The sequence below is a fragment of the Tursiops truncatus genome, chromosome 11, assembly GCF_011762595.2.
Source record: "Tursiops truncatus isolate mTurTru1 chromosome 11, mTurTru1.mat.Y, whole genome shotgun sequence".
In the NCBI taxonomy this organism is placed as follows: domain Eukaryota; kingdom Metazoa; phylum Chordata; class Mammalia; order Artiodactyla; family Delphinidae; genus Tursiops; species Tursiops truncatus.
The window spans coordinates 92,726,127-92,737,198 of NC_047044.1; positions in this window are offsets into that span (position 1 = coordinate 92,726,127).

Here is an 11,072-nt window from a genome sequence, read left to right on the forward strand (position 1 = left end):
ACCTTTGTTAGGTTTTTATTTCTCTCTCAAGAAACCACAGCCAATGTCTTGAGTCCTGGAACACTTCCCTTGAGGCTTGCAGCTCAAGTCCACAGGCTCCTCTCACAGGCTCCTAGGCGTGCATGTGCGTGTGCGTGTGCGTGTGCGTGTGCGTGTGTGTGTGATTGTCAGGGACTGGAAATGACGGTGCTTTTTAGTGCGTGTCATCTGCTAAATCAGGTCTCCTCTCGTGACCAGTTTTCTCATCTGTTGAATGAGGAAGTTGAACTAATTCAGCCTTGTCCCATAGATACGTCATTCAAGCCACGACGGTCAGCCACACGTGTAATTTAAACTTTCTAGCAGCCACATTAAAAGAAATAAAAAGAAACAGGAGGAATTAATTTTCATGATGTATTTTACATAACCCAAGAGACCCCAGACATTATCATTTCAACATGTAATCAATATTTTTAAAACTATTAATGAGCTACTTTACATTCTTTTTTTTTTCAAACTACATCCTCAAAGGCCCAGTATGTGTTTTATGCTTCCAGCCCTGACCAGATTGGACCAGCCACAGATCAAGTGCTCAGAAGCCCTGGACCAGCCGTTTCTAAGGGCTCTTCGGGCACTGGCATTTTAGGGGTCTGGATCACCAAGGCTAGGGTGAGGTTCATGACATCAAGAAAAAAATATCAGGGCTTTCCTGGTGGCGCAGTGGTTGAGAGTCCGCCTGCCGATGCAGGGGACGCGTGTTCGTGCCCCGGTCCGGGAAGATCCCACATGCCGCGGAGCAGCTGGGCCCGTGAGCCATGGCCGCTGAGCCTGCGTGTCCGGAGCCTGTGCTCCGCAACAGGAGAGGTCACAGCGGTGAGAGGCCCGCGTAGCAAAAAAAAAAAAAAAAAAAAAAAAAAAATGTCAAATTGGAGGAGGTAGTGAAAGCAGAGGGCTCATCACTGTGGGGATCTGCCCCACATCCCCCTACCTCCGACGTCTACAAGAAACTCGGGGAAACCTAGTGAGAAAGGGGTGCATGTGTTTTGTTTCTCCTGTTGCTGCCCCTTCCCTAGTGCCGGCTGGTGGGCGGGCTGGTGGGTCCAGGGCTGCGTGCAGGACAGCTTTATGGGGTTGCGTTTTGAAGCCCGGCCCTTGGTCGCCTGTGCCCATGAGTGTCCGTCCTTCTGTTGACTTCAGATTTCCCACCTTGTCCTCTTAGCACTCTCCCTTCTACCCTCCTTTTAACCTCCTTTCCTCCTGCCATCCCTTTATCAGTAGCCAGCCCAGCGCCAAGCCAGGACTGGGGTGAGGCACTCAGGGCACAACATTTAAGGTGACACTAACACAGCCCTGAGAGTGGGCGCCCTCTTAAAATCTGATCCCTGGGTGCCTTGCGCTGCCCCAGAATCCTTGCGGGTCCAGCTGTCTGAGAGGTGGGGTAGGGCTGGGAGGTAGACTGAGGAGGGCGGGGTAGCTGAGTAATTGTGAGACGCCCCCAAGGAAGACAGGGAGGGACCCAGTAGCTGAAATAATTCATTTGCTGATGGTCCAGAGAACAAGGTTGAGGCCCTTGGAAATCAGTGAGAGAAAGACCATAAGGGGAGTCTGGAGACCCAGGTACGATCCAACTCAAGTTCTCCTCCTCTGAGTGTTACCTGGCTTCGAGTGACAGGTGGCATTGTTGAGGGACACAGAAGGGAAGCTCAAGTGACTGGAAATGAGAAGAGAGAGGCTCACAATAAGGGCGCTTGTTCCAGAGGCTGGAGAGCACCTTCATTCAGCTGCAAGGCCGGCAGAGGTCACTTTCCATGAGGAGGGGCCTGGGTCTGCCTCCCTCTGGGAGCCCCAGAACCAGTCCTCGTTGACGCGTCACTCTCCCGCCCAACCGTCGCCACCAGGACCCCATCGTTGATTGCAGGACTGAACCGGGAATGCGGTGGCTCTCCCAGTGCGCTGGTGCTCTGACCCCTTCACCAAGGCCACCTCAGCATCTGGGTCTGTAGAACCTCAGGGCAGGGGCTGCCCCTTTCTCTCCCCACACTTCCTCACCAGCAAGATGGAAGGTGCCACCTGCCCGCAGCCCGCCCCCCGCCCTCCATGAAATCCCATTTAAGAAGCGCAGTGGACTTCCCTGGTGGTGCAGTGGATAAGACTGAGCTCCCAATGCAGGGGGCCCAGGTTCGATCCCTGGTCAGGGAACTAGATCCCACATGCATGCCACAACTGAGAGTTCTCATGCCACAACTAAGGAGCTCATGTGCTACAACTAAGGAGCCGGCAAGCCACAACTAAGACCCAGTGCAACCAAATAAATAAATAAATATTTTTTAAAAAATAAATAAGCCTGGTCCCTTGGGAAACCTGTAAGCAAGTGGACCCTTGTGGAAACGCCAGGTGAGGTTGAAGTGGCCTTTTAAAACAAACAAAAAAGGAAGCATCTGAGGAAGAATTCCCTGGCGGTCCAGCAGCTAGGACTCCGATTTTCCACTGCAGAGGGCATGGGCGGATCCCTGGTCAGGGAATCCCACATGCCATGCCGCGAGGCACAGCCAAAAAAAAAGAAGCATCTGAGTTGGAGGAGAAAAACACAGGGTAATTTTATGTCCTCAGGTCATTACACTCATGGAATGGAGGGGATCACAGAACCTCAGCTCAGGCCAGCTTCCTGCTAATCGTGGCTTCTCCACCCAATTACTAAACTGAACCGGAAGCAGCTGAGAGCCAACTACACACCAAGCATTGCAGGGAATGTAACACATGTATGAGAAAGATGCTACTCTGTCTGGACAAGTAGACAGTGGCCAGCTGGAGTGTGGAGTCCCAGACTCATCCCGGAAGCAGAAGGGCACTGCAGCAGGAAGCAGGTGGCCCACCTGCCCTTTGAGAATGTGTGAGACGGGCAGCCCCTCCGGCGACCGGTGTCTTTTTTTATTTCTTGGCCGCTGTGCCTGGCATGCGGCATGTGGGAGCTTAGTTCCCCGACCAGGGATCGAACCTGCACCCTCTGCAATGGATGCATGGATTCTTATCCAACGGACCGCCAGGGAAGTCCCAGCAACCGGTGTCCTTATAAAAAGAGGACACGGAGAGATGCACAGGCACAGATGAGGCAGAGACACAGAGGAGGAGGCCACAGGAAGGCAGAGGCTGAGATTGGAGTTATGCTGCCACCAGCCAAGGAGCACCAAGGATGGACGACAGCCACCAGAATCTTCTCCCTCAGAGCTCCAGAAGGAACCAGCCCTGCCCACATCTGGGCTCCAGAGTTCCAGCTTCCAGAACCCTGAGAGAGTAAACTTCTGTTGTTCTGGTCTGACATACTTCATTACACAGCCCTGGGAAGGTAAAACACTCTGAAGTGGAGATGATTTTGCATCAACCAGCAGGTCCTGGGAGCTGCTGAGAAGAGCCCGCCTAGCGCAGCAGGAGTCCCAGGCCTTCATCTTGACGTGGCCTTGGTTCCATCCTCCCGCCTCCAGGAGGTGGAAGCAAAGAAGTGGAACACACAGAGGGTAAACACGTGTAGCACGGGAGACACAACACTTGAGGCCCTGGCGTGCAGCCTGTGGGGAACCTGAGCTTGCAGTCAGCACACTGGCCGAACACCAGCCCTGCCTGTCCCTGCCTGTCCTCTGCCTCGTGTGGTCGGGCCATTAAAAATGCTGGGGTTACAGCTCACACTTGCCCACCTGTTCTGGGACTGGCTTTAAGACTGTACTCATACTCAGGGTCTTGATTCCAAGGAGAGTTATGAGCTGAAGCTGCCATGCGCACCAGAGAGGTGCTACCAGTGACCCCAAGGCTGGAGCAGAGAATCCCATTCAGTGCCCAGACGGGTTCGGTGACTGAGAAACCCAATGCAGCTGGCGGTCTCCTCTTTCAGCTCCCTCGCACCTGCCCAGTGGATCTGCCCTGACCTCTCCTCTCTCTCTCTCTCTCCCCCTCCCTCCCTCCCTTTCTCTCTCTCTCACTCTCACTCTCTCGCGCTCCCGCTCTCTCTGGTTGTACTCAGTCCAGGGCAGGGAGGCAGTGTCCAGGGGGGTTCACATTGCAATGAATTTGAATGGCGACCCTTTGGGTCAGGAAGATCTGTTCTGAATCCTACAAACAGCTCCAAGGTCTATTTCCTCATCCAAAAGAAGGAAGTTCATTACATTGAATTCACAGCGTTCACAAGCATCATTTAGAGTTATGCAAGGCGCGTAGGAGACGTTCAGTAATATGCATCCACTCACTCATGGATTTCCGGCACTGAAGGCAGGAAGGTAGCTTCCTGAGTCTGTACATGAAAGACAAGTAAAACGGTGAAGCTGGCAAAATTGTCCTTCAGTATCTTGCCCTTGTCAGTCCTCTCCCTCATGTCCAGTTACCCGAACGCCCTTATATTTTCCATCGGCTGCTCAATCAAAAAAACTCATTCGAACCACAGTATCCAAGGACTGAAAGGATTGCCTTTTGCCCCTCCTGGGAGTATTTTCTATTAAAAGAAAGGCTTACCCATTCCATTCAGCAGTAAAGAGAAACGAACCACTGGTACATACCACAACACGGATGAATCTCAAGAAAAACATACCAAGGAAGAGGAGGAAAGAGTACAGACTCTATGCTTCCAGTTCTATAGAATTCTAGAACAGGCAGAATTGATCTGTGATGACAGAAAGCAGATCACTGACTGTCCAGGGCCAGGGGTGAGGATTTCCTGCCCACTTTTTTGGGGTGATGGGAATGTTCTAGATCTTCATTGTAATGGTTGTTACACAGCAGTATGCATTTGTCAAAACCCAACAAACCATACCTTAAACATGGATGCATATATGTAAATTATACAGCTATGAAAATGATTTTAAAAGAAAAAAAGGAGTCTGTTAAAGAGGTTGATCTTTTTTTTTTTTTAATATTTCTTTCTTTATTTATTTGGTTGTACCAGGTCTTAGCTGCAGCAGGCGGGCTCCTTAGTTGAGAGGTTGATCTTAACACTAAAAAGAATGAATCCCTCAGAACAGAATTTTAAGGAAAGTGAAGGATGACAGAGCCAGGCCGAAGAGGGCATTTCAGGAGAACGTTTTGGTGAGACAAAATTATTTGGTGTCCCTTCCAGGCAAAAGAAGCTATTTTGGGAATGTGGTTAAGACACTGAATATTTAGGATGCAATGATCACCCAGACTCCTACCTGTTCGTTCTTCACTCCCTGGCTTGAGGCTAGGATATTGAATCATTCAAAAAACACGTATTGAATATCTCTACGTGCCAGGAACCGTTCCAGAAGGTGGGGATTCCATCCTGAACAAGACAAAATCTCTGTGCTCATGGAGCTGACATTTTAGCAGAGGGAAGAAAACAATAATCAAGTGAATATGTTATGTTCAGCAAAGTGGGGAGGTAGGGTTGGAGGGAATAGATGCTGTTATACACAGGGGGCCAGGACAGCCCTCTGGGAGAAGGCAACATTTAGGCAGAGACCTGAATGCAGTCAGGGAGTGAGCCTTGCGGATCTCTGGGAAAGCATCCCAGGCAGAGGGAAGAGCTGGGCAGGGCCCTGAGCTTGGCATGTTCATGGAACAGTAAGGAGGCTGAGAAAGGTGCAAGGGAGAGAGTGGGGCAGGAAGAAGGTGCAGATCAAGTCCAGCCTCGGAATCACTGTGAGGTCTCTGGCTTTCACTCTGAATGAGACGGGAAGCCGGTGGCAGTGAGGAGGGACATTTTACGAGGGTCACCCTCTCTGTGCTGAGCATGTGCATGGGGGGGGCGGTGCTGGGGGCAGGGCTGGACAGTGCGAGGCCACTGCTAGGCAAGGAGGCTGCTTGGAGCAGGCGTAGCAGTGGGAGTAGTAAGAAGTGGCCAGATCCTGGATACATTCTGAGGATAAAGCCAACAGGACTTGCTGGTGAATTGAATGTGGGATGTGAAAGAAAGTGGTACACAGGCCTCTCACTGTTGCGGCCTCTCCCGTTGTGGAGCACAGGCTCTGGACGCGCAGGCCCAGCGGCCATGGCTCACGGGCCCAGCCGCTCCGCGGCATGTGGGATCTTCCCGGACCGGGGCATGAACCCGTGTCCCCTGCATTGGCAGGCGGACCCTCAACCACTGTGCCACCAGGGAAGTCAGACTCTTCTTGAGTTATGGTTTTCTCAGGGTATATGCCCAGTAGTGGGATTGCTGGGTCATGTGGTAGTTCTATTTTTAGTTATTTAAAGAACCTCCATACTGTTCTCCATAGTGGGTGTATCTATTTACATTCCCACCAACAGTGCAAGAGGGTTCCCGTTTCTCCACACCCTCTCCAGCACTTATTGTTTGTAGAGTTTTTGATGGATGGTCATTCTGACAGGTGTGAGGTGATACCTCATTGTAGTTTTGATTTGCATTTCTCTAATGATTAATGATGTTGAGCATTCTTTCGTGTGTTTGTTGGCAATCTGTATATCTTCCTTGGAGAAATGTCTATTTAGGTCTTCTGCCCATTTTTGGATTGGGTTGTTTGGTTTTTTTTTTGATATTGAGCTGCAGGAGCTGCTTGTGTATTTTGGAGATTAATCCGTTGTCAGTTGCTTCATTTGCAAATATTTTCTCCCATTCTGAGGAGTGTCTTTTCATCTTGTTTATGGTTTCCTTTGCTGTGCAAAAGTTTTGAAGTTTCATTAGGTCCCATTTGTTTATTTTTGTTTTTATTTCCATTTCTCTAGGAGGTGGAGCAAAAAGGATCTTGCTGTGATTTTTGTCATAGAGTGTTCTGCCTATGTTTTCCTCTAAGAGTTTGATAGTGTCTGGCCTTACATTTAGGTTTTTAATCCATTTTGAGCTTATCTTTGTGTATGGTGTTAGGGAGTGTTCTAATTTCATTCTTTTACATGTAGCTGTCCAGTTTTCCCAGCACCACTTATTGAAGAGGCTGTCATTTCTGCATTATATTCTGGCCCCTTTATCAAAGATAAGGTGACCATATGTGTGTGGGTTTATCTCTGGGCTTTCTATCCTGTTCCATTGATCTATATTTCTGGTTTTGTGCCAGTACCATACTGTCTTGATTACTGTAGCTTTGTAGTATAGTCTGAAGTCCAGGAGCCTGATTCCTCCAACTCCATTTTTATTTCTCAAGATTGCTTTGGCTATTCGGGGTCTTTTGTGTTTCTATACAAATTGTGAAATTTTTTATTCCAGTCCTGTGAAAAATGCCATTAGTAGTTTTGATAGGGATTGCATTGAATTTATAGATTGCTTTGGGTAGTATAGTCATTTTCACAAGGTTGATTCTTCCAGTCCAAGAATATAGTATATCTCTCCATCTGTTTGTTAAATCATCTTTAATTTCTTTCATCAGTGTCTTATGGTTTTCTGCATACAGGTCTTTTGTCTCCTTAGGTAGGTTTATTCCTAGGTATTTTATTCCTTTTGTTGCAGTGGTGAATGGGAGTGTTTCCTTAATTTCTCTTTCAGATTTTTCATCATTAGTGTATAGGAATGCAAGAGATTTCTGTGCATTAATTTTGTATCCTGCTACTCTACCAAATTCATTGATTATCTCTAGTAGTTTTCTGGTAGCATCTTTAGGATTCTCTATGTATAGTATCATGTCATCTGCAAACAGTGACAGCTTTACTTTTCTCTTCCAATTTGGATTCCTTTTATTTCTTTATCTTCTCTAATTGCTGTGGCTAAAACTTCCAAAACTATGTTGAATAATAGTGGTGAGAGTGGACAACCTTGTCTTATTCCTGATCTTAGAGGAAATGGTTTCAGTTTTTCACCATTGAGAATGATGTTGGCTGTGGGTTTGTCATATATGGCCTTTATTATGTTGAGGTAAGTTCCCTTTACACCTACTTTCTGGAGGGTTTTTATCATAAATGAATGTTGAATTTTGTCAAAAGCTTTTTCTGCATCTATTGAGATGACCGTATGGTTTTTCTCCTTCAATTTGTTAATATGGTGTATCACATTGATGGATTTGCATATATTAAAGATCCTTGCATTCCTGGGATAAACCCCACTTGATCATAGTGTATGATCCTTGGATTCTGTTTGCTAGTATTTTGTTGACGATTTTTGCATCTATGTTCATCAGTGATATTGGCCTGCAGTTTTCTTTTTTTGTGACATCTTTGTCTGGTTGTGGTATCAGGGTGAAGATGGCCTCATAGAATGAGTTTGGGAGGGTTCCTCCCTGTGCTATATTTTGGAAGAGTTTGAGAAGGATAGGTGTTAGCTATCTAAATGTTTGATAGAATTTGCCTGTGAAGCCATCTGGTCCTGGGCTTTTGTTTGTTGGAAGATTTTTAATCACAGTCTCAATTTCAGTAGTTATGATTGGTCTGTTTATATTTTCTATTTCTTCCTGGTTCAGTTTGGAAGGTGGTGCTTTTCTAAGAATTCGTCCATTTCTTTGAGGTTGTCCATTTTATTGGCATAGAGTTGCTTGTAGTAATCTCTCATAGTCCTTGGTATTTCTGCAGTGTCAGTTGTTCTCCTTTTTCACTTCTAATTCTGTTGATTTGAATCTTCTTCCTTTTTTTCTTGATGCGTCTGGCTAATGGTTTATCAATTTTGTTTATCTTCTCAAAGAACCAGCTTTTAGTTTTATTGATCTTTGGTATTGTTTCCTTCATTTATTTCTGCTCTGATCTTTATGATTTCTTTCCTTCTGCTAACTTTGGAGTTTTTTTGTTCTTCTTTCTCTAATTGCTTTAGGTGTAAGGTTAGGTTGTTTATTTGAGATTTTTTTTATTTCTTGAGGTGAGATTGTATTGCTATAAACTTCCCTCTTAGAACTGCTTTTGCTGCATCCCATAGGTTTTGGGTCGTCATGTTTTCATTGTCATTTGTTTCTAGGTATTTTTTGATTTCCTCTTTGATTTCTTCAGTGATCTCTTGGTTTTTTAGTAGTGTATTGTTTAGCCTCCATGTGTTTGTATTTTTTACAGTTTTTTTCCTGTAATTGATATCTAGTCTCATAGCGTTGTGGTCAGAAAAGATACTTGTTGCGATTTCAATTTTCTTACATTTACCAAGGCTTGATTTGTGACCCAGATATGGTCTATCCTGGTGAATGTTCCTGAGCACTTGAGAAGAAAGTGTATTCTGTTGTTTTTGGATGGAATGTCCTATAAATGTCAATTAAGTCCATCTTGTTTAGTGTGTCATTTAAAGCTTGTGTTTTGTTTTATTTATTTTCAATTTGGATGATCTGTCCATGGGTGAAAGTGGGGTGTTAAAGTCCCCTACTATTATTGTGTTACTGTCAATTTCCCCTTTTATGACTGTTAGCATTTGCCTTATGTATTGAGGTGGGGGATCTGTAGTTGTGGCATGCGGACTTCTTAGCTGAGGTATGCGAACTCTTAGGTTGTGGCATGTAGGATCTAATTCCCCAACCAGGGATCAAACCTGGGCTCCCTGCATTGGGAGCGTGGAGTTTTACCCACTGGACCACGAGGGAAGTCCCAAGATTTAGAAATTAACATAAACTTTGTCAGTCCCTAGAGTGGTTTAGAATAAGTCATTCATCATTTAGCCAAAGGGGGAAAATATCAGAGGAGCATAAATGATAACTTTTCCCATCTTGTTTTTATCCTCTTTGGTACCATTTTCCAAATGTTTACCGTCTTAGGGTTTTTTTTTCACAGTTGTTCACAGTGTTGATTCATTTAGATCCTCATGGAACCACAAATTTCTTCCTCTGCCTTCAATCCATAACATTTATCTCCCAGCAAATTAAATAAGATGAGAAGAATGAAATCATTTCTACTGACATCGATTGAGGCACTCCAGAGTTTCTACCTGGACAGACACAGAAGGCCTTCACTTCTAAAACTGTTTTCAAATAAACTAACTCCCCAAATGCCCAGATTTACCTTTGTCCCTAAAGGCTTGGCTAAGACCCATAGAAGAAAGGTGACTTGTCCAAAATTTACTTGACGAGACAATGGAACACGGGAAAAATATCCCTAGCAAGATAAGAAGATCAGTAAATGAAATTAATTCTCCCTTGAGTGCAGAGGAAATATTTGGCTTTCCAATGCAGACTGGCCTGAAGTTTTTAAATATACGTATGTTCTTTACTGCAGCCTCCATCATGATTTCCTGAGTTATCAGGAGAAGAATGAAGTACCTGAGGGGAGAAAGAGATAAGAACCAGCTATTAATCGAAGGCCTATTTTGTGCCAGCTCTTTTTTCAGTGCAAAAGGACTAAGCAGAACTATCCATGTATCCTCTGTATAAACTTGTACAAAACACCTACTATGTGCCAGGAATGTATAGTGTTTCAGATGAAATGGAATCAATGAGTAAGAAGGCTTCACCCAGATCAATAAATCACCTCTACATCAAAATGTCCTTATGGGTTGGAAAATTAGCAGATTATCACCTTGTGTTGCCTGTCCTTTGGTTGCTAAGTGTATTCAGTGTGTCGGAGGGGGACTGCAAGGAATATGGCCCAAAGGGCTAATGTCCCACGGGGCTGGAATGAGAGGGGTCCCCAGTCTGCTTTCCAGCCCCTAGGCCACATCCCCCTCTGGTTCTGACCTCATCCCAGAGATGGGCAATGGCTAATTCCCAGGACAACACAAACCCAAACCGGAGTGAAACTCCTGTGGAAAGATTCTGGGTTGGCACTGGGCAACACCCCGGGGCCCCCACCAGCAGAGACACACTGCCGTGGCACCTCTAAACCACCCTGGCCCACGGCAGGTGCAGAGCAAACCAAGGGTGCTGTTGGGCTGCCACCTACGTGCCAGTCACTTCCTTATTTCTCTGGTGTTGTGCCAAACCGTGACTGCTTGAAACGTCTCTTCAAGAAAATGATGGGTGTGACCCTGGGAGGGAACCGTGTAAATAGGTACCTACAAAGGTGAGTACTGAGGAAAGAAGACGATTTTAACGGAAAGTGGAAGACCAAGCTGCCTTCAACTTGGTAAAGGCATTTCTGGGTATGACTACTCAGTTTCCCAGAACCAAGGCTTGTCTTGGATCCCTTGAGAAAGAACTTCTGAATTGAGACCTAAGGAAATATTATTTTCCCATTGTAAAGAAATTTGGCTCTCTTCCAACAGAATAATAACCATACTGTGTGTATGTGATATACATATATATACGCAG